The sequence below is a fragment of the Accipiter gentilis genome, chromosome 33 (assembly GCF_929443795.1).
Source record: "Accipiter gentilis chromosome 33, bAccGen1.1, whole genome shotgun sequence".
NCBI classification, from domain to species: domain Eukaryota; kingdom Metazoa; phylum Chordata; class Aves; order Accipitriformes; family Accipitridae; genus Astur; species Astur gentilis.
Window position 1 is genome coordinate 18,253,786 of NC_064912.1, and position 20,957 is coordinate 18,274,742.

The window sequence follows — 20,957 nt, forward strand, 5'->3', positions numbered from 1 at the left end:
CTGGGTTTTTGCAGTGGAAGAAATGCTCACGTATAAGGAATGTAGTTTAAGCAATCAGCACACTCCCAGCATCCTTGTCATTGCCAGGAACATCTATAACCTGATGAGCAGAAATATCTTTCCAGGTATCATGGAAAATGTATCAAAATACATTTTATATTGTCCAGAGAACTAATTAACACAAGAATCAATGTGGCCTTGCATATGCTTTTTCTTAGTAAAACATTGAGCCATTAACCTTGAAAAGGTCAATACACCATCCTTACTGAATTTAAGTAAAGCAACTTTTAAGGTAATATTTAGAAGCAAAATTTATTCACAGTTTCTTAATACACTCTTGGCTCCTGAACTATGACATCAAATTAGCTTTTTTGCTTCCCTTGCCACCTGCCCAACATCACCACCCTCTGCTCCCCTTCTCAGGGACTGTCAGGTATTTTGAGATGAGGTAAGATGAGTGAAGAAGTAGATGATCGGCTCATCTTTCACCTAAAGAAAGCCTGAGTGACACAGGTAATTTGCGGGCAGATTTATTGTCATAGTCCAACACAGAACACAGCACATTTTGGTAGAAAGGAAAATTTTTCATCAAGTCTTACAAGCCTTATTCAAATCTCACTGAAGTCACCAAATAAGTGGGACTGTTCCTGTAAGGTCTTGGATTGGGCATTCAGTATAGTTTAGTATTATTAAGGCATAAGTTGATGGTGTCTGTTCCAAAGTCACTTCAGTATCAGAAAAATCTCATCTGGTTCACTTTAGCCAATCAGCAGTCCTGGATAACATCTAGAGTGGATACCAGGCTACGCTGAAAGAAAAAGGCAAGTCAGAGGAAATCGGAGACATCTTTGAGGAGAGCTCACTGGGAAGCAGAAGGCAAATGCAAAGATGGTCCCGCTCCTCCAAGGATCAAGTACAAATGCTGTCCTCTTCTGGAGCACAGACACGAGTCCCAGAACAACATTTCTGGAGTCAGAGCCCTGACCCTGCCTCACCCCTGGCCCACTTCAAAATCACCATTTCCTGGATGTAGTCAGATCACCTCCCAGTATCCTCCTGTAACTGGTGGGATGGCAGGCACTGAGCTCTTCACAGGTGGCCCAGCTTTATTTTGTTACTCCCCATGCTCAGGACCACCGCCCGCTTGTCTTCTGGTCCCTGGAAAGGGGAATCAAGAGTGGCTTTTCACTGCCCTTCCCAGAGTCAAACACGGCCACTTCGGGGTGCCATGGCCATCTCCAAGGCATCCCATCCTCCCTCCTCTTCATGCACATGGAGGAACCAGTGGGTCTCACACGTTGGGTTGGTGTTCTGGAGATGTGACAGCAGCATGGTCCAAATTGCTGCAGAAAATATGGTTGTTTTGTAGGGATAGGCAAAGTGTCATAGGCCGAGACGGTAGTTCAGGTACTCTTGCAAAGTACAGCCACAGGGTAGGAGGGAGAACTGCCACTGGGTGTTCGCGTCATGTCCTCTTCTGGAGGCAGTCTCACCCACCGAGGCTTTTCTCCGCACACCCACGAGGGATTTCTCTCATTTCAGATGGGAAGAGGTGAGTCTGCAAACTGAGAAGCTCTGAATGCCAGAGGGGAAGAAACTGCTTTAGTGAGCTGAGGAACTTTCCAAACTGCACCCCCTAAAAAAATATCCCCTTCCAATTAAGACCAATACCAAAACCAGAGATTTTTGATGGCCTGAGAATGAAAATAAATGTTAAATAAATAATTTGGGGCTATAAAACCATTGTATGTAAGTGATATGAACATAGGGTTCATTTTGATTTAGATGTTTTTGTCATTTCTTTTTTCAAGCTAAAATAGGGTCTTTCCTTTGTCCTACATAGTTTCAAATTATTTTGAACCATAAATCAAAACATTTTTTGATTAAACATTTTTTGATTAAACATTTTTTGTTTAAAGAATACAGATGTGATTGTTTCAACAGTTTCAATGCTTCCCCCTGAAGGAAATGGTTTTGAACTGAAAAATTTGTCAAATCAGCTCCCATCAACAATTTTGGCTTTTACAAATTATACTCTCCTAAAGGGAAAGACACCACAACAACTAACATTAAAAAAAAACCAAACCCCAACCAGTGATCAGTTCTTGATGTAGAGAACTTGAATTACAAGGGGCACACCTTGGGTTTGAGTGTCCTGGCCCTGGGTTTCACAAAACAGTGAAAAGACTAGGAAAATAACTGTAAACATTGCAGGAATCCGGATGAAGACTCTCTTAGCCAAGTTCAGTGTGCCTCAGTCTCCCCATCCATGCAATGAGAGCAATAACACCTAGCAGAGCTGAGTCCAGCAGTGGTGAGGATGGGAAAGAGGACAGAGGAGTTAGGAAGCTACATAGTGAGGACACACTGCTGGAGGAGCTCTGCAGAGGATGCGGTTCACGGGACAGATTCAGACATCTGTCAGCTGTGTGCTGGGTTAGCGGCTAGGGTCGGAGGCAGAGAGGCTTTTTAACGGTTTCTTTTTGCCCAGAAACTCCTGTGTTCTCATTTTCATTCCAAGCAGAATGAAACCAGTGTGGAAGCCCTGAATTCTTCAGCAACAGAAGTGTTGTTCAGCATCCATCCCCACTTCTCGCCCCATTTATGTTTTGTCCATAGTGTGGAGAACAAATACATATTCCAGGGCCGTGACTTCTAACACCTAACTTGCCTCGAGGTGCACAGAGCATCACAGGAGATAGCTCCAGGTCAGGGAAGGGCACTGCTCAACCTTGCTGTTCAGTCCTCACCCAGGGAGCCTGGAGAGGAAAGCATCTTTTACAACACTCTGCCTGCACAGCTCTGGGCTTTGCATTGTAAATACTCTGCGGAAGTGATTCCATCCCTGACAAAGAAATGAAAGAATTTATTTACTTAGGAAAAACAAACTTGTGTTTGCTGTCACAGAGGAAAACTGCAAGCTGAGACAAGATGTCATTGTTTTGTTAACAGGGCACATAGGTGAAGTCAAAAGCAGCCTATACAGGGCTTGTCCTTGAGGAACCCCTCAGGAAAACCTACTGTGGAGGAGAGGAAGGGACCGATCTGCTCTGCTTGTTGCCTGGGCACTGGTCAAGAAATAATGAATCTTGTGCATGGAGAATTTAGGCAAAAATGTAGGAATGACAGCTGTCAAGGGGGAAGGTGAGGTGTGACAGGATCTGCCCCAGGCATAGTGGGATCTGTCTCCAGGGCTCTTTGTATCAGGCTGCTTCCATCCTTAGGGATGGCTGATCCTGCCCGCAGGTGGTAGGGTAATCTGAAAATGTCTCAGGGTCCCTCCCAGCCCCTTTTCTCAAGGTCTATAAAAGGTGTCTGCTATAAACGAGGCTATAAGGTTTCTCATTTGGCTGTTCAGTCCATGGAAGGACTCCAGGAGGGAGCACAAGACACTTCCAGCCAATATCAGGCAGCCTGGTGATTAAGGGCAGGGAGAACTCGTGGGTGGTAAGATGTGCACTGCAGACCTTTCAATGCTTTGTCACTGTGCTGCTTTAACTGTTCCACAGTCTGTTCCACATCCACAACATCCAACTGCTGCGATGCCTCTGGCATTTTTTTGTGTGTCTTCCACAAATGTTACTGTTGGTCTGGGGAAAATCCAGCAGCCAGCAGAGATCCAGGAATCCACATTTTGTTGCTTCCTATTGAAAAAGGGTTGGATTTTTAAGGAAAAAAAAATCAAATTACAACATGACTAACTTCACAAAAATCACTGTCATTAAAACAGTCAATGACAGATAGGATGTAAGATCTAGTGTAAGAATGGAGGTGGGACCCACGGTATAACAGGTTAATATTTTGCAGAGGAGAGAAATGGAGACATACAAAAAATTAGGATCTTGTAAAGGACAGATTCCTCACAGAACCTTAAGGACAGAAATTTTTTTCTTTGTAGCTCAGGACCAGAAAGGACCCAGTCTATAAGGAATCAGAGACCAGTCAGCACTGAGGGTGAGAAATAATTGCTTTAAAACTGCAAAGTAATGCTAACTATGATGAAGAGGCAAAACACAGCGCAGCCTTGACAGAAGTCTGGATATATGTTGCCTTTCATAGAATTACATGGGTGACCTCCGCAGCTGCAAATGGAGTGACAAACAGCAAACACCTCAAGAACAGAGGAAAAATAACACTGAGATGTCATTAAACCTGAAGTAAATAGTTGATGAAGCAACTCAAGCAACCACTTCCTCATCAAGAATGCCACAGTCTTGACCTTGGCAAGAAATCAAGTGGACCCATCCAGAATAATCTCCCTGCTTCACATCCAGCATTATTTGGAAGTTATGAAGCAGTCACGTCCTCTAGTGCCCTTGCTGAGTTTCCATTTATTAAGTGGAGTATTCAGTATCGTTCTCTCCTTTTCATGCCACAACTTCTTGTTAAAATACAAAGGTGGAATGGAAGAAAAAGGCTCCGTGCAAAATCCTGGCTGAAAGATCATGACCTCAAGAATAAACATCCGTCAATTGAGGAGTCATACAGACTGTGCTCAGAGATGAAAAAGTGCTGTGATAAGGCTGGAAAAGTGCTACAAAACAAAAAGTGGCACGTATAATAATTTGGTTATTAAGAGAAGCACTTTCCAACTGCCTCGTTTGAAGGAAAGGCTTATTCAGTCTTTCACAGACATAAGAAATACAGGAGTCGGACACGGAGGTGTGCACAGAGCCCTGTGGGCAGTCATGGGCAGCCTCCACCCAGGCTTTTCTCCAGCAGGACACAAATCCTGGTGCTGGGGTGGAAGCCTGCCCAAAGTAAGGAGTGACAGTGTCCTACTCTTGGCTCCATGCTAGACCCAGACTTAGAGCTGCCTTTGTATTTGATTCTTGACCTTGGCTGATTTCCAGATTGCAGAGAAGACATACATTCACACATCGTGCAACTGAGTTCTCCCAAAGTGACTGCAAAGCTTTTTTTTCATTAGCACAGTATCAATTGTCTCCTACTTTTCTACTGCTCCTTTAATGAACAGCGTTATCGGTATTTCAATACTGTGAATTAACAGAACTAGAAAATTAAATGATTCAATTCACAAGTGTTTTTGCAGGTTCATGGTATTCTTGTTCAGTTAAGCAAAGCCATTCCTCGAACATATTTGGGCAATGGCACTGCTACTGTAGCAGAATAATTACTGTAATTGTCACAAATTGTTAACTCAGCGGGTGACACAGTGAAGCGCAGTTCATTCAAAAATGAGATACGTGAACCAAGCACCACAGGAAAACAATATCCTCCTCTGAATAAATGTCACAGGAAGCTTTACATTTCATCCTGCTCTTAGTAAGTTCGGATGGCTTTAATTTTTACAGTTTTGCATACAATTAGCAAGTAAGCCACCTGCCTGAAAACGACTGGGCACGGTCAGTCATCCTGTCCGCAACACTGCCGAGATTTGAGCTGCAGCTACCTTTGCTTATGTGCTTTTACCATATCTACATCTGTGCTCATTTCAGTACAGGAGCTGCTGAAAATGTCAGTCAGGCTCCGCTGTGATTGCTGTACTCGTCAGTGATGTCTTGGTAACACTGATAACCTTCCTTCCCCCGCTTTGTGTGTGCCTGCACTATATAATACAAGACAGCGGAACAGCTGTCACTACCTGGATTTCTCATTTGGTCAAACCGTCATACGCACTTCCCATTTGGTAAAGTCATTCTGTAAAATTAAATGAGAAGAAATCTGGAAACAAAATCTCCGTATCTAAAAGCCTTTTCTTTAGGGAAGGTCAATGCTGAGTCTAAGCAGATGGAGCCCTTTTTCAGCTAACACTTCTGTGTAGTAAACAGATAAGGGTAACAGTCTTTAACTGATTTTACATCTCCGTGCATGTACCTAACAGCGAGCAAAGGATTTCCTGCAAACTCCTTCCTCAGGTGGTGGCTATGGAAGGTTGAAATTTGTCAAGGTGATTTTCCAATTTTAAATCTTTTTTTTTTTTTTTTCTTCCTGAAGTCAGACATTTCCATTCTGATGGATGTTTTCTCATTTTCTGATTTCTTTTTTAGATATTGCCTCTCCCCCTTCCTGTTTCTTCTCTCTTCACTGTTTCCAGAGGACAAGGGGGACAGGTGACTAAAACCAAATGAATCTTTTTTTTTTAACTTACAATTTACAAAAGGAAGACATATCTTTGTAATTAAGATCCCTCCAACCTCTTTTACCTGTAAATTGTTACCAGCTTTGACAACTTTATTGCAACAGGGAGATCTGCTGAACAAATGCGATGTTCATGCGATACACACAGATGACTGAAGATCACCTTTCCCCATTTTTTCCCTTGTGATGTCTCTAAAGCTGCAGCTCTTTAGTTGCCAGGTGGGTTGTATAGTGATCATCTGAGACAAAAGCCTAAATTCCCAGTGAGTCTGGAAAGCTTTCTGCAGAGTGCTGGAGCTGGTGGCTGGTTGGAAAAAGGCTAGAGGAAAGGCAGTGTAAGAGCTAACTCCAAGGCTGGGGAAATTCCTCATCATGTTGTACACTTTGTTTAGAATTATGCTGGAAATAAAGCAGCGTTCTTCTTCCAAAAGCAATGTGCTTTTAAGAAGCCGGACTTGTCTAAGCTAATCCAGTGCCCACACACATGATGGTGTAAAGGCCAAATTCTCATTCCTCTCGTGCTGGGGTAAGACGGTGTCATGTCACAGCCAGACACTAATGAGACTGAGTTTAGGATTTGGGGCTTGCTTCAGGCGTCACCATGTTTCCCATAAGATTCCTACCGACACTCTCTTCGATAATTGCTGGGATGATGTTTTACAGTAATGGTGAAATATTGCTTTTGAGAGTGGTGCTTTCACAAACAAGAGCAATTGCGTTCAAAAGAGCAATTCTGAGGCTGGCTGTGCAGGTAAATTACCCAAAATACCTGTAAGGACAGTCAGATAAAATAGCTAGAACAACACTAGGGCTGGTATGATGCTCTAGGGGCAGCTAAAACACTTTTTCCCATAAACCCTTTAAGACCAACCTAATAACTTCCTCGGGGAGCTGACAGCCCTCTCCACAGGGATTTTTTCTTTAAATTTCTTAATGTGCAAAAGTAAATACTTCATTTCATCTGACAACAGCAAGACAGATGATTTGCTTAAGGATGAGAATGAGTCAGGTTCTTTTCTGCCTTCTTTGCAATCTGTCCTAGGCTACTTATTACAGCAGTAACAATCTCTGCAAGCATACACTTGGAGGTCAGCCTGGGGTTGGGGATACAACGACTGTCACCAAAGGCTATCTGGGCAACTCTTCACTTGGTTAGATCCAGGCATATTAGTTTATGAAAAGGAGTCAACAGAGCTTATCCAAAAGAGATGCATGAACTGTATTTAAACAGCTGAAAGCTTGCCTAATTTCTATTGCCCGGTGCTTCACTTTGGCTGGCTCTAAGCCTTCAGAGTGGCCCAGCCATGAGAAAATACAATAAGGTTTCATTCAGGAAAGTCATTCAGAGTGGAACATTTGCTTCCAGTCCTCCAAAGCTGCTACCGCATGACCAGGGAGTATGGACATCCTGTTTTTCAAAGAAAGAAAACCACTGGAAATATCAAAAAGGAAAGGCTAGGCAGAGTATAACTGTTCCCCATACCATGATGGGTGCATGGTGAACCTTGTGTAAGAAGAGTTAAAGGACGTAAGATCCAATGAATACAGACTAAGTCTGGAAATTAGAAAGTTTTTAACCATCAGAGGAGTGGATTTTTGGAGAGTATCTTCACAGCAATAATGAGGGCAGGCTGTCAGATGCATTTATGGACAGGTTTACGTAACATGGCTGCTTGCAACAGCTGGGGTTGGTCACCACAACCCAGAAGGACCCTTTGGTCTTACTGCTTACACGCCCTGAGCTGGTGGGAGGGAGCCCAAGGAGAGTGCCTAAACACAGTCCCCAGTCCCTCCGTGGTAATCTGTTTGGGGAGTAGGGATTGACTCCTGCATCTTTCATAAACACTCAGAAAAAATTATTAAACCTGTAATAAGGATAGTGAAAAAAAGGCAAAGCAGGAAGGCAGTAAGCTTTGTCAGACACATTTATTCTCTGTGCATTCTGCCTCTTGCTCTCTATTTTTGAGCCTACGTGAACAAACACTCAAGACAGGGAGAGGTAAGGCAGTCACTGCTGTGCTCATGCTCAACTCCTCTATTTCTGACTTCCGTTCATTTTTATACAAGAGTGGGAGTAATTTCTGCTCTCTGCACTTTTCTGGGATCTGAATACATTGTACACTTCATTCAAGCTGCAACAACCCTCAAATATTGGTGCGCCCCCAAATCAGTGCTATTTATTCTGGGAGAGAGTCCATTTTGCTTTGGACTTTGCTCTTGTTTCTCTTGGAGCTGCACGACATTGCACAGCTTTTCTAAGGATAAGATCACAGACTATGCACTGTGAAGATTAAGGGGACTTGTTCGTGGGGATACTGTGGTTTTGTTAATGGACAAAAAAGGAGATTTTTGTGAGCTCAACTTACATACAAAATGAATGTACATTACTGTGTTCTAATTGCAAATAGCTTGGCTGGGGCTTTAAAAGCCTTTCATTCCAAGTCCAGTGTTTTTCAAATGTCTTTTAATACTAACCATGGTTATAAAGTGCACATTATTATTGTTAATACTTACAGGAGTCTTTTCAGCAATTGCCCGGCTGCTGCCCAGTCCAGCACAAACACTCTCCCTAGCACGGCAGATTGGAGACAACATGAATTAAAAGGGACCCAGATAAGAGGAAAATAATTGGTTTCATAAAGACTGTGAAGCCTGAAAGAATTCTCAAAAGGCTGAAGACCCAGAACTGCCTAATCTGAGTGCAGATTAGGCATCCCCTCCACACCCCATCGCGCAGTGCTGAGCTTGCAGAACTTTACCCTGACCCTTCTTTTTCCCCATTTATTGTGCTTTGTTACGTATTTTAGGTTTAATTTTCATAGGAGAAACAAACTTGCTTCATTTCACTTGCTGGATTTCATGCACCAGAACTACAGGGGAGGGTTTGGCCTGTCAGTGCTGCCAGGGAAGATAGGTCTGTCTTGTTCTGGCCAACGGTGGGCAGAAGACCCTGCATGAGCATCTCGCAGCCACCCTTCCCTGCCCACTGCCAGCATATTTGTGAAGTGCAGAACTGCTGTTAGCCTTGCTCTACAAGCCCCCATGTAACTTGGATAGACTATGTCCAGAGATCAAGACCGAAATCTGGATGAAATTCAGATGTCTCAGTCTATGAAGGATTAGGGCTTAGAGTAATGAATCCCACTGACTTCCAGTGAGACTCCAGGGAACTTTTAAGTGTTGACATCACTTTTGAAAGTACTCCCAAATTGCTGCAGGACTTCATAGTTTGAGTGACTTGACCAAGGCCATGAAGAAAAGCCTGTAGTACAGCTAGGCATTAACTCAGGTCCTCTAAATCACTATGTAGTCTTTTAGGTCCTAAAGAGCTTGGTTAGCACCATGCCCCATATAGGTCCACAGCTCTTTGTCTTGACACCAGGTTAAGCCTCGTCCCACTAATATCTCTTTAGGAAGCATTATATGGTCACCAAGCAGTAACATGTAGAAAAACATTAAAGCACCTTATTGTTGTTATGTGGTTTAATTAGTTGTGAAACAGTTGAATAAGAAGTCTTATTTTGGCTTGCGATAGACAAAGAACATTTATAACCAAATGTTTACCTGGATATAGTTGTGTGGACACAAGAGGAGTAGTGAAGTTGGGGAGAAACAGACAGAGGCGAAGAATGAATTAGAAGCTACTCAGTGCAATACAAACACAGCAGGTAACATCCACAGCCCTGTTCAGTCATGTAACTCCACCACAGCAAAATTAGAAATGGAGTTGAAATTAAATATAAACCACATGTAATGTTATTCAGTAAGTGTGATACAATGCAGTGTAATAGCCTGAAATTGTATATTAAGCCTGGGATTTAGTAACTGAATTGCCTGCACTAACAACAAACAAGTATCTGGTTTGTAGGGTTGAGAGAAGGGACGTTCTTGCTATGCAGAGTCATAATCTGATCATTCTGCAAGAGACTTTGGAGATAAACAGTCCAGGAGAGAATGTCAGTTCTATCTACATATATTAAGTGCAATTTACATAAATTACATGCTGTGAAGGATCAATATATGAACTTGTTCATGGCTCATATGTCATCTTCTCCTGTCACCCTAGAAGTGAAGCAGGGGGTGATCTGTGTGTCAATGCATGCGTAGTCTTGTCTGGCCAGGCTGATGTCAGCCCCCAGCTCTGCCCCTGCCGAAGACATTTTGCGTGTGTACCAACTGGCCAGGCTCCAGTCTAGGCTTTTTCTCTGAGCATTTAACATACTCTTCTAACCAAATTAAAAAGTATAAATTTCTGCTTACACTGCACTCAGACACTACGTCTGAAATCACTGCAGCTGACAGTGTCAGCCATGACCTCTTTCCTCAGCTGTACAAGGTCAGCAAGGGCAGACTGAATTTTTAAGCTGTTTGGTGTAAGTTAGGAAGAAACCCAATTGTCTGGGAAATGTGAGACGTTGCAAGAAACTGTGTGATAAGATTATGAATGCTCCAAACTGTTTGCATGAAGTGTTCACAAGAAACCCTATTTTATTGTTTTTCAGGCTCAGAACTCCTCCTAATTGGAAATAGCCTCTCCCAGGCTTGTCCAAACCCTAACGAGAACTGATGAATCCAACAGGAGCAGGGGGAAATCTCCTAGCCAGCAAGTCCAATTCTCTCCTTTCACAGTAGCCTCATTCAAACATACCAACCTCTACCTTAAAACATGTGAGGTTGTGGGTCCAGGGGGACTTCAAACTTCCTTCTAGTCCTTAAAATGGACAACCTCATTTGTCTGAATATTTCTTGGCCTCTAGAGGAATGAATAAAACAGTAACCTGCTTGTCAGCAGTTCTTGGGCTGTCTACCACTGTGCCTCTTTGCTGCAGATGCCGTTGTGGAGAGTATGTCTAGCTGTGCCAGAACCAACCCACCTTTCAGATGTGTGGAGATTTCCTCTCCTTTTTGCAGGACTTAAAACCTCTCCTTGAAACCCAGTCTCCCTTGGCAAAGTATCTCAGTGTGGGCTCCCCCTGTTCACTTTCTTGACTGCTGGTCTAGCAACACAAACACTTGTTTTACCCTGAATCTTTCTTCCCCCAGCCCCTTAAAAAAACCACCAACAAAAAAAGCCATATGGCACAGAAATGTCAATGCTCAGTTAATGTGTCAGAAGTAAAACAGAAGAGGGAAAAGCAAAGAAATTTGTAAGCAGTCCCTCTCCATCCAAAGCAACCCAAGGAAGCAGGTACTCCAGAGATGTAGTTCTTCTGGAATTGAACATATGGTAAATAGATTTTCTATTTTAAATTCACGAGTGAATGTTGGAACTTTCAAGCCAAAACCAATACATGATTTTTTTCTTTCCACCCAGCAGTAGTTAGGGTCTTCTACTGTGTTTTGCTCCAATAACTGAAAGGGCCAGAAATGAAAACTGTGGCCTCACTGAAATCAATGGCAAAAACCCTCAAGTTTAACAGAAGCAGGGTTTCAGTTTGACCCTGGCAGACTTTCACACTCAGAGTAGCCGCTCAGCTTTGGGGTACTGAAAGCACCAGAATCGCGTATAAGATCCTGGTGGTGTTACAACTACACTCCATGACCCCACACCCTCCCCTGCCAAGCAAGAAGTGACAGGTTACTCTAATTTTAGAATAAGTTTACTGAATGGACATTCTTGGGATTCGAGAACAAAATCTTCACAGTTCCAGCAAACATGCCCCTCCTGCTCCTCCCAAGCTGGCTGCAGCCTGGGATTCCGGCACTTTGCACTGCAAGAGAGCAGGTGCATGTTAATGTGTCACTTCCCGTGGGCTACCTCTCCACTAACATCCCTCTCTGTCAGATAACAAGTGTAATCCTCATCGGCACCAGGTTCCTGTTAGATAATATTTATCAACACCTTCCTTTCCACAGCATAGGCAAGCTCAGAGCAGCCAAACTGCTAATTTATCCTACGAGCTGAGAGCCAGAGAAGCACAGAGCCTTGCCTCCATCCCAGAAGCCCAACAGTAAGTCCTGCATGCTCCTTTTGCAAAGGCTTTTCCTTTCCATCAGCCTTTTTCTAAGCCAGCTTCCACTAACTGGCTGTGAGATGTTGGGACTGAGCTGCTGCTTTCCCCCACCCTAGAGGCTGCATTTCAGCCTTGGGAGAAGGCATCACCCTCTGCTGGCTTGAATCTGACAAATTTCTTATTAAAATTGTTATCAATGTATCTGCCCGCAGGACTAGGCCGACAGTTATAATGCATTCTGGGGTCCTCTGGGAAAAGAAGCACTTTTTAAATGTAGGATGGTGTTATTAATGATAAGGAAGGCATTATAGTGTATAAAATTAGCCTGCTGGAGACATCTACCTTCTGTTCCTTATACAGTGTGACATCCTTATGTGTCTCTGCTCTTATCTACAAAGAATATAATTTCATTAGTGAATTAGAGTAACTCCATTTCTCCTAATTATTCATGATTTCTTATAGCTTGTTAAAAAACAACTTAGATGTTTAAAAACTTGCTGAGTAAAAACCACAGGCAGGCCTCCCCTACAGGTCCCTCCCTCTTGCGTGCCTTCAACATGGCCCTCTGGCTTCATTGGCTCTGCGATGCTAAGCAGTGAGACCGGCTGCAACCCAGCCTGAGAACAACCTGCAGCTCGCTGTTAACTGAAATCTCAATATTTATTTTTAAGCTGCAGGAAAACAGCTACCTTCGCAAATCCCTGCCACACGCAGGTGTCCCCTGGGCATGCTCTGAAGTGATTACCAAGGAGGACAGCTGCTGACGAGGACGCAGGCAGGGTCAGGCCGAGGTACGGAGCCGGGGATGTTTTTCAGGTTGGTCTGATGGGAGCAGAGCAAAGAGCTGCTCCACACCATGACCACCCTGTCACCCTGCCCAGCCCAGGGAGCGTGAGCTCCCTCACGCTGCAGGTGGCCACGTCTCCTTTTACAGCAGCATTAGCTATCCGTTAGAGAGAGGTGAGGATTCCCAGGCCTCACCGGGGCTCACAAGGAGCCTTTGTACTTAAAACCCCTGCTCTCTTAAAACATGCAAAGCCAATTTCTGAGAGACTTTGAAGGGAAAACGAGCTTTTGTTCTGCCGTCCCACAGACAGGCTGGGGAGGAAAGAGGCAGTAATCCAGGGGGAGAGGAAATAACCCAAACCGTGACTGAAAGCCACGTCTCGCAGTGTTCCTGCAAAATGGCCGCTCTGCTCTCAGCCCTCCTCAGAGCCGAGCACCAACCCACAGCCTGAAGCCCTCTGCCCTGAAAGAGCCAGAGCCCTCCACAGCGAGCAGAAAACCGAACTGTGATGCCAAGCCTGGAGTAATGAAGGAATAACTGGATGGAACAGAGAACTGCCACGAGCCTGAGGCGTGAGGGGGTCTGACCCCACCTGTGCGCCATGCCACCCTGAGGGGCAGCAGCTGCGGGTGCTCGGACTGCCTCTGTGGTGCGTCGGACGCTCCGGATTGGCTGGGGCAGGGACACCTGTGAAGAGGTGATTGGCTGGTGGGCAAGGGAAGGCACTGATTGGGAGAGAGTAGGCAGGATGGGCGTCAAAGACAGCCCCCCTCAGCGGGGACGGTCTCCATCTTGGGCCAGGCAAACAGGGGGCTGAGGCCGGACTGCTTGGTGGGTGCTTGGCCAGGAGCAATGAAATAATATCTGTGCCATTTTAAAAAGGGAAACCAGAAGTGAATTGGCAAGTGTTTCCAGCGGTTCAAATCCTGGCCCATCCCTGTTTGGGATCACTGTCTGCTTCTGAACACCCAGTGAAATGACAGGTCCAAACTGTGGCGGAGGGTGAGGAGATTCTTAATGATTTGTATTTACTGCAGAAGAAAAAATGAGCCAGTGAAGAGAGGCAGGATTATGTTCCTTTGTAAGGTTACAGATGTGCAGCACAGAGTTCATTGCTAATGGGGTTAATCCTTCTATTGGGGAAAAAAATCAGATGGTAGCACCTTTAAATTGGCTCTTGGCAAGTACTCCATTATTGCAAGAGACCAATTAAATCAAATCGGGGTCAGGGTGTCTCGGAACGGGGAGAAACAGTTCTCTGCCTCGTCTGGCTCGTCAGAAAGATGACGGGGGTTAGGAGTCTGCTGTGAATGAGGTTCAAGTCAATAAACTCCTTGTAATTAGATTCACTCTAGTGTTTTGTTTTCCTTAAAATACATATAATTAAATGAAGAAAAAAAAAAGTGCGAAGAGAAAAAATCATCCCATGAAAGCAGAAATAAAGCAGGCAGGGAGGTAGGCATGTTGCTGCACCCTTGTACAGCGGGGCTCCAGCCTCGTTCACGCTGCTGCTCTCCTCGGGGGCAAACCTCACCACGGGAGTGTCAATGCTACAATTACCTGGGGATGAAATTCAAGCTCGGTCCAAAGCCCTCCTCATCACCTGAGCACCATTTAAACCCTTGTGTTAGGGCTTTACAAATGCTTTAAACAACACAGTGATCTTTGGATTTGCTGTCTGTGCTGGGGAATGCAACTGAGTCTTCCCTATGAGACCCATTTAAAGAATGCCTGTTATTAAAGACTCACTAAAACCCTTAAACACTTGAGATAAAATGATACCTAAGTGAGATTCTCATTACATCAAGAAACACGAATAACTGCCTCATTGTCTTCAGAGGGATTTAACTGCTGCTTATGGAAGACTGCACCTGGGTCACTGCTTGTCATCTTGACGGGTAACTTGCTGTGACCAGAATGTGCGTGATTTTTTCTCCAAAGCAGGTCAAGGATGGACCATTGGCCAATGACCACAGTGACTTGTGCATTAACGTAGTCAAGACCCATCTCATGCTTAAACACTTCAATGGTTGCAAAGACATAGCAAAAAGACCAAGACAAATGTCAGGCTTCTTGAGAACTGCTTGGCTTCGTACACCCCAAGAGTCAGACTTGTCTTGATCACCTACCTGCTCCCAGAGAACTGAAACTATGGGTCACCGATTGATTTGGATTTTGTTCTCTAATAGCTCAGAAAGATTTCTCCTGCATTGGCTTGACAAGAGCCTCTTCATCATGCCAGTTGGATCAATTGAATCCTGCTGATAATGCTGCAGTCTTTGTTGCTTCCTCTATTCTTTACAACTCCATGTAAAGAAAATGTGAAATAGGATTCTCTCAATATATTGGGGGGAAAGTAAGATATCCAGTATTAATATGCTTAGACATTATCTCAGCATCTCAGTGGGGATTGTCTTCACCTGATTCTTAATTTAGTACTTTAATACTTTTCCAGATCAGGTTACGTGATTAATAAATCCTTTGCGTTACAGAGAATTTTATTGTGCTGAAGAACGTCACAATAAAACAGTCTTCTATTTTTTTTTTTTTATAATATGTCCTCTTAATAAAAACATCACCCCTCAACAGAAAAATGCTACTTACATAACCTGTGTAGGATTGTTAAATATCTGTTGGCTTTCCACAGATAATTGGGGTCATTAACAGTATCTATGCAATCCCAGAGTATAGGGCAAAAGCAGGTAGTAACAGACTATTCATTTTCAGAACACACAGCATACGTACAAATTTTAATAAATAAACAAATAAATAACACCTAAGGCTCAGAAAAGCATAAGGCTAGCAGCTTTAGTATAGGGAGGCCCCAGTTTATTGTCAGGACAAGTTCTACATCAGTAAAGGGATTAGCAATATTTCACAAGGAAATCAATACCATTATTGACATTCAGGGGAAACTGAAACTCACTTATGCAGAAAGCCAGTGGCCAAGGTCACATGAGTGCAATATTCTCATTCCCCAGGCAAATACTAGATCCTTTATGTTTTTCTCCATCATGAAAAGACTACTTTTTGGATGGGAAGGGTTTTAATTCATACAGGTTGTGATGCACTCAGTGAGACTGTTGTTTCTGGTAACAAATGTATGAGAAATCTTCCTCTTCACACACAGAAAGATCCCCGGCACTTTGTCTTGGGCCTGTCTTGCAGTCACCATCATGGCCAAGGGTGATTTTGGTTGAGTTTTAATCCATAAATGCTTTATGGGGCTTTGCATCACCGGGCATCTGTAACTGCATTACCTGTGACTGGTAACTTTGCCCAGGCAGGCTGTAAATCTCTTCCTTCCCTTGGTCCTTCGCCTATAGTATGTTCGTTACTTGCTCTTATAATCTGTAACCTTTCTTTTTGTTTTGGCCATCTGCTTTGTTAACATTGCATCTATAGATAGCACATGCAGGGTTAAAAATTATGACAACTCTTATAAGAAATGGATAAATTATTGCAAATCATCACGGATTGCACCAGTGTTTGCAAAGGTGCTTATAAATAGTTTATAATATGTTAATCAGAGATGAAGAGATGTTTTAATAAATAGTTAATCAGTGATGGCTATCTGTATATATTTAAGAAGTTACAGCACTGTCTCTACTGCTTTTCACCTTTCTGGTGTTTACTGCATCTTTACAGGATGGTTTGTGATAACCAGGACTAAGTAGGAATATGTTGGGTTTTAATTTATATTGTTTATTTACCACTTATTAAAACATCTCTTCCCATTTATTAACAGTTTATAAAAAAGTCCTGGTTTGAGATGCATTTCCTCTTGCTCCTGCTCTCTTCAGAACAAAGTAAGGATGCATATCACCTTTCTCATTTCACATTCCAGTTGCAACAAAAATCAGTGACTTCTGACTGTGCATTTGTGTCACCACCTTTATAAATGGCTTTTTGTGTTAGCAACACTTGAAATAAACTGGCAGCTTTCTGCCAAAGATTGATTGGTACCAGCACACAGTTAATTGGTGAGATGGTAGTCGCTCAGCCGATCAATTCAAGTTTGGGCTCTTTGTCTTTTTTTTAAGAGATAATGGGTTCTTTTGTATATGCAGGGCAGGATGGCTCATCTGTGTGCTATGTACCGAACTCCTGCCATAACAAGCTACATTTTGAGTCAATGCCAGAACAGCATAGTGAGGTTACAGGCATGCCCAGTTTTTGAGTATTTGCCTAGTGTGATTATAATCTCTGAAATTAACTTCAGAGCCATCATGCTGCAGTGATCGTTTAACGGACTTGCTAGCCTTTCTGGCCTTTGGCACCAGATACCAAGAGACAATTGCTGTTGGCAACAGATCACCCCACTGACGACTGTGATCTTCAACCTCCCAGATGTACTAGGAGTAACTGAATGGGATTATGATGAAGTTAAATTGGCAGAGACTTGTTCTGTACTCTATTTCATCTGAAGATGAAAATGAAAATAGCCCAGCCTGGCATTGCCCTGCACAATAACCTGAATCTATTATGAGTTTTCCAGTCCTGCAATCTGGAAATGTTTGTTTTGCTCAGACAGACAACCCTGGAAAGCTACTGATGGTGACAGTTGACAAACTCAACATGTTTTCTATGGCCATTTTTTCTCTGGTATTATTCCCCTCAGGTAGTGCTTTCACATGTTATCTGTGTCCTACAGATTTCAGTGGTCTCCATCAGGAGCTATTCTGAGCCTCACAACTCATGCCTCGTGAGTTGTACAGGTTGTCTTTCTGGGGTAGAACACACCACCCTCTCCCTTCTGCAAATGCACCTTCCAGTTTCACCAAAGATTAAGTGTTGTTCTGTTTTGATCTCTCGATCCCCATCCTTTTTTCTAACATTGCAAAAATGTCTCATTTCAGAACAACAACTGGGCATGCTGTAAATGAGAGCTTTCTTTTACCTTGGAATATGTGCATGTAGCTCTTCTTGGTATCAGTGGGAGGTTTGAATACAAATTTAATACCAAAGGCTTATATTTTTTAAAAAAGACTGATGATTCTTGCTGCCTAGCTTTGAGACATATGAAAGGAACCTGATTTTGAGGCCACGCTGAGCTCTGAGAATCAGGCCAGCAAGTTGCACACCCAAAACACTTGTTTATTTTTATAAACTCAGCTGAAACACAGCAAAAAGTTTTTAGGGAAGCAAATACGCAAAATATTTATCATCTATGTAATGTTTGTAATGGCAGTCCTCTGCTTTCCCTAATTTCTTCACAATTTACATATAAACGAGACATCATATCACTGGGTAGTTTTATTTCTCCCAAACACTGTCAAGTATGTTGACAAAGTTTTGAGGCTCTTCAATTAAATATTTTCACTAAACACATAGTTCATCACTCTGTTTACAGATTCAAAGATACGGCAAGTGCTTTGAGGGCAGGCACCACAGCAGAGCTAAAGCCCAGGAGATTCCCACTATGGCTACTGGTCTGCCTGAGAAAGCAGCAGTCACCTTTCTCCACAGCTTCCCCACGTATAAGATGGGGACAGCAGAGCCTCCTCTGGTACAGAAGTGCTGTTGAGTCTCACAAATGGAAGGCAAAACTATTGTAGGGTCCTTTGAAGTTTCAAGGGGAACCCATCCCTGGGCTCAGTTCTGCCCACATCAGGTGAAACCTGGGATCTGCAACAGATTGTGTCCAGCAACTGTCAGGTCCAGGAGAAGGCAACTTTGTCAGCTGCAGCAATGGTTTAGGCTAATTTAAAGTAATTTAACATCTATTGCTTAGTGTTCAGCAACAAATTTGGCCATTTAGGTGCTACTTAACTAACACAGGAAAAAAAACCTAATTTTGCTGTATCTAAAGGAAATCTTTGAGGCAACTTACATAGGATGAAAGAACTTATGTAGGACAAAAGATTTTCTAATGGCTGCAGACCTACTCCTTTCATATTACCCCTCTCATTTACCCGTTGCTTGTTGCTAGGGGTGTGGGCAGGGAAAAGGCTTGGAGAGGGACTATGTGTTAGTGCTGCTAATTGTTTGGTGCGTCTTTATTAGCTGTGTCTCTGGCTCTCTGGTGTGCTCATTACTATTGCTGAAATCAGTCCCCTCTAGTTCAAGTAGGGTTATTGCTGATCCTCTTCTCTTTTCTTGAGGTCATGAGTCATGGGCACAAACCTGCCTGGATCCACATGAGAGAGGAGTACCAGCTCTGGGGTAGTCCTTCTTCATGCAAAATGGAACAGATGGAGACCATGCAAGGGAATTACAGTCTACCTAGGACCCAGCACATCCCTAGACAGATGAGTACAGTAAATCCCTGTGTAGCACCTAGTTGCAGAGGAAAGACTGACAGATCATGTTTATGCTTTGAAGAGATCCTAAAACCAGAACACAAGCAGCAGCATTTGCATTTTAGGCTTTGTTGCAAGGAAGTTGCATCCAAGCATATGGTTAGTCACCAAACCTGTCTGAGAGCTCCACAGGCAGAAGAAGGAACAAAGAAGCACGGGATCCATTAAAAGCAAATGATGGCAGAAAAGCAGTCAGTTGCAGTATTAATAAAGCATTGCTTGCCATCAAAGCTGGATTATTTCAACAGCTAATCAGCTTCAGAGCATAAAGAGACTCCGGAGCAAGCATGACTGATGACTGAAATTCTACTAGCACTGTTGTAATGAGAAGGGATATCTGTAATCCTTTCTGTGGTGTTACCCTAAAACTCAGAGGCACTGGAACAAGCTGGGACAGATAGCAAGTATGAGTCTGAGCAACAGTTATCCCTGCAGACCTAAGGATCCTTTTCATGTATGATCTATGGCTTTTCAAAAGCATGAGTAATACTCCAAAGCAATCTCTACCAGGCAAGACTAAATCCCAGGAATGGGTGCTGAATGGGGAGGTGGTTTTAAAGTTTACACTGAGTATCTGAATCCATTGGTGCCTGTATAGTTCAGAATTCCTGCCCACATACCTACCTTAACGTCACCTGGCAGTTTCTTGCCTAAATTCTACCATCTGTAACTCAAGCGTCTTATCTAAGCCAGCTAGTTAGAGGCTTCCACAGAAGCTGATAAAGATCAACATCTCCTGAAGGAGACCCAAGCCACCAGTCTTGGACACCTAGGGCCAAATTAATTACTCCAGGGACCTACTTCTCTCTGCAAACACTCTGGAAGGAGCCTTGTGGATAGACTTTAACTGAGCACCTACAGCTGGTGAGATGAACCCATCCAGGGTATCATGGCTTTGCTAGACAAGTCCTAGTGAACACAGATGCTACGTCCTGGGACATGACTTTCTATTCACACTGGAGGTTGCTTTTCCAAAGCAGGAAGCCAGTGAAGGTCATTTGCAGTAGGACATGGCTGATATTCAGAGGCGTGCACATTCCCACTGACTCTGGGATGTGGCAGAATTGTAGGGCCGGGAGTGAGGGACTTTCAAATTCACACTGTACAGCACCTGCCTTTGCTGCATGGGAGTAAAGGAGGCACAAGATGAGGAAAAAAGTGTTATGGGCAAGAGGGGGGGCCAAAAACTTGGAGTCAAAGCAGTTTCCAAACTTTGCTCTTTCTAAATCAGCAAAATCGTAATGTATCTTTGTTGACTGTACCTTCCTAGCAGCTTTTAATGCCTATTTCTTGCTACTTAGAGGTTTTTTTTCTCATATTTGTATTTGAGTCACTTAAATGCTTCCCTTTCTCTATCATGTCTGAATTTCCTTCTGGATTTCACAGAATGGTAGCTATATTCAAACCAGAGGGGCACAAAAAAAGAGTGCCAGAATGCACACATAAGGCCAGTTGCTGATGGATTCAAGCTGATTTATTACCCATTGCCAGATTTCGAGGTTCAAAATTGTGTTAAAAACAATTTACAGTGACACTTAGAGCCATGAAAGAGAAATCAGGGATGCTCTGCCAAATCTGTCTACCATCATCTATCATTTATCAGTCTGATCCAGTCAGTCATCTAACTTAATTCACTGCCTTTATAAAGGCAGCTATTATTTTAAGGGCTAAATGCTAAATCTCTATAAAACCGATATCCATGTTTCAATGTTGGTCTGGCATGGATAAGTAATACTAGGAGGACTAGCAAGCTAGGAGGACTAGCTTTTCCACTTGTTTTACCAGGCCACACCACCGTCTTCCATCAGTTTG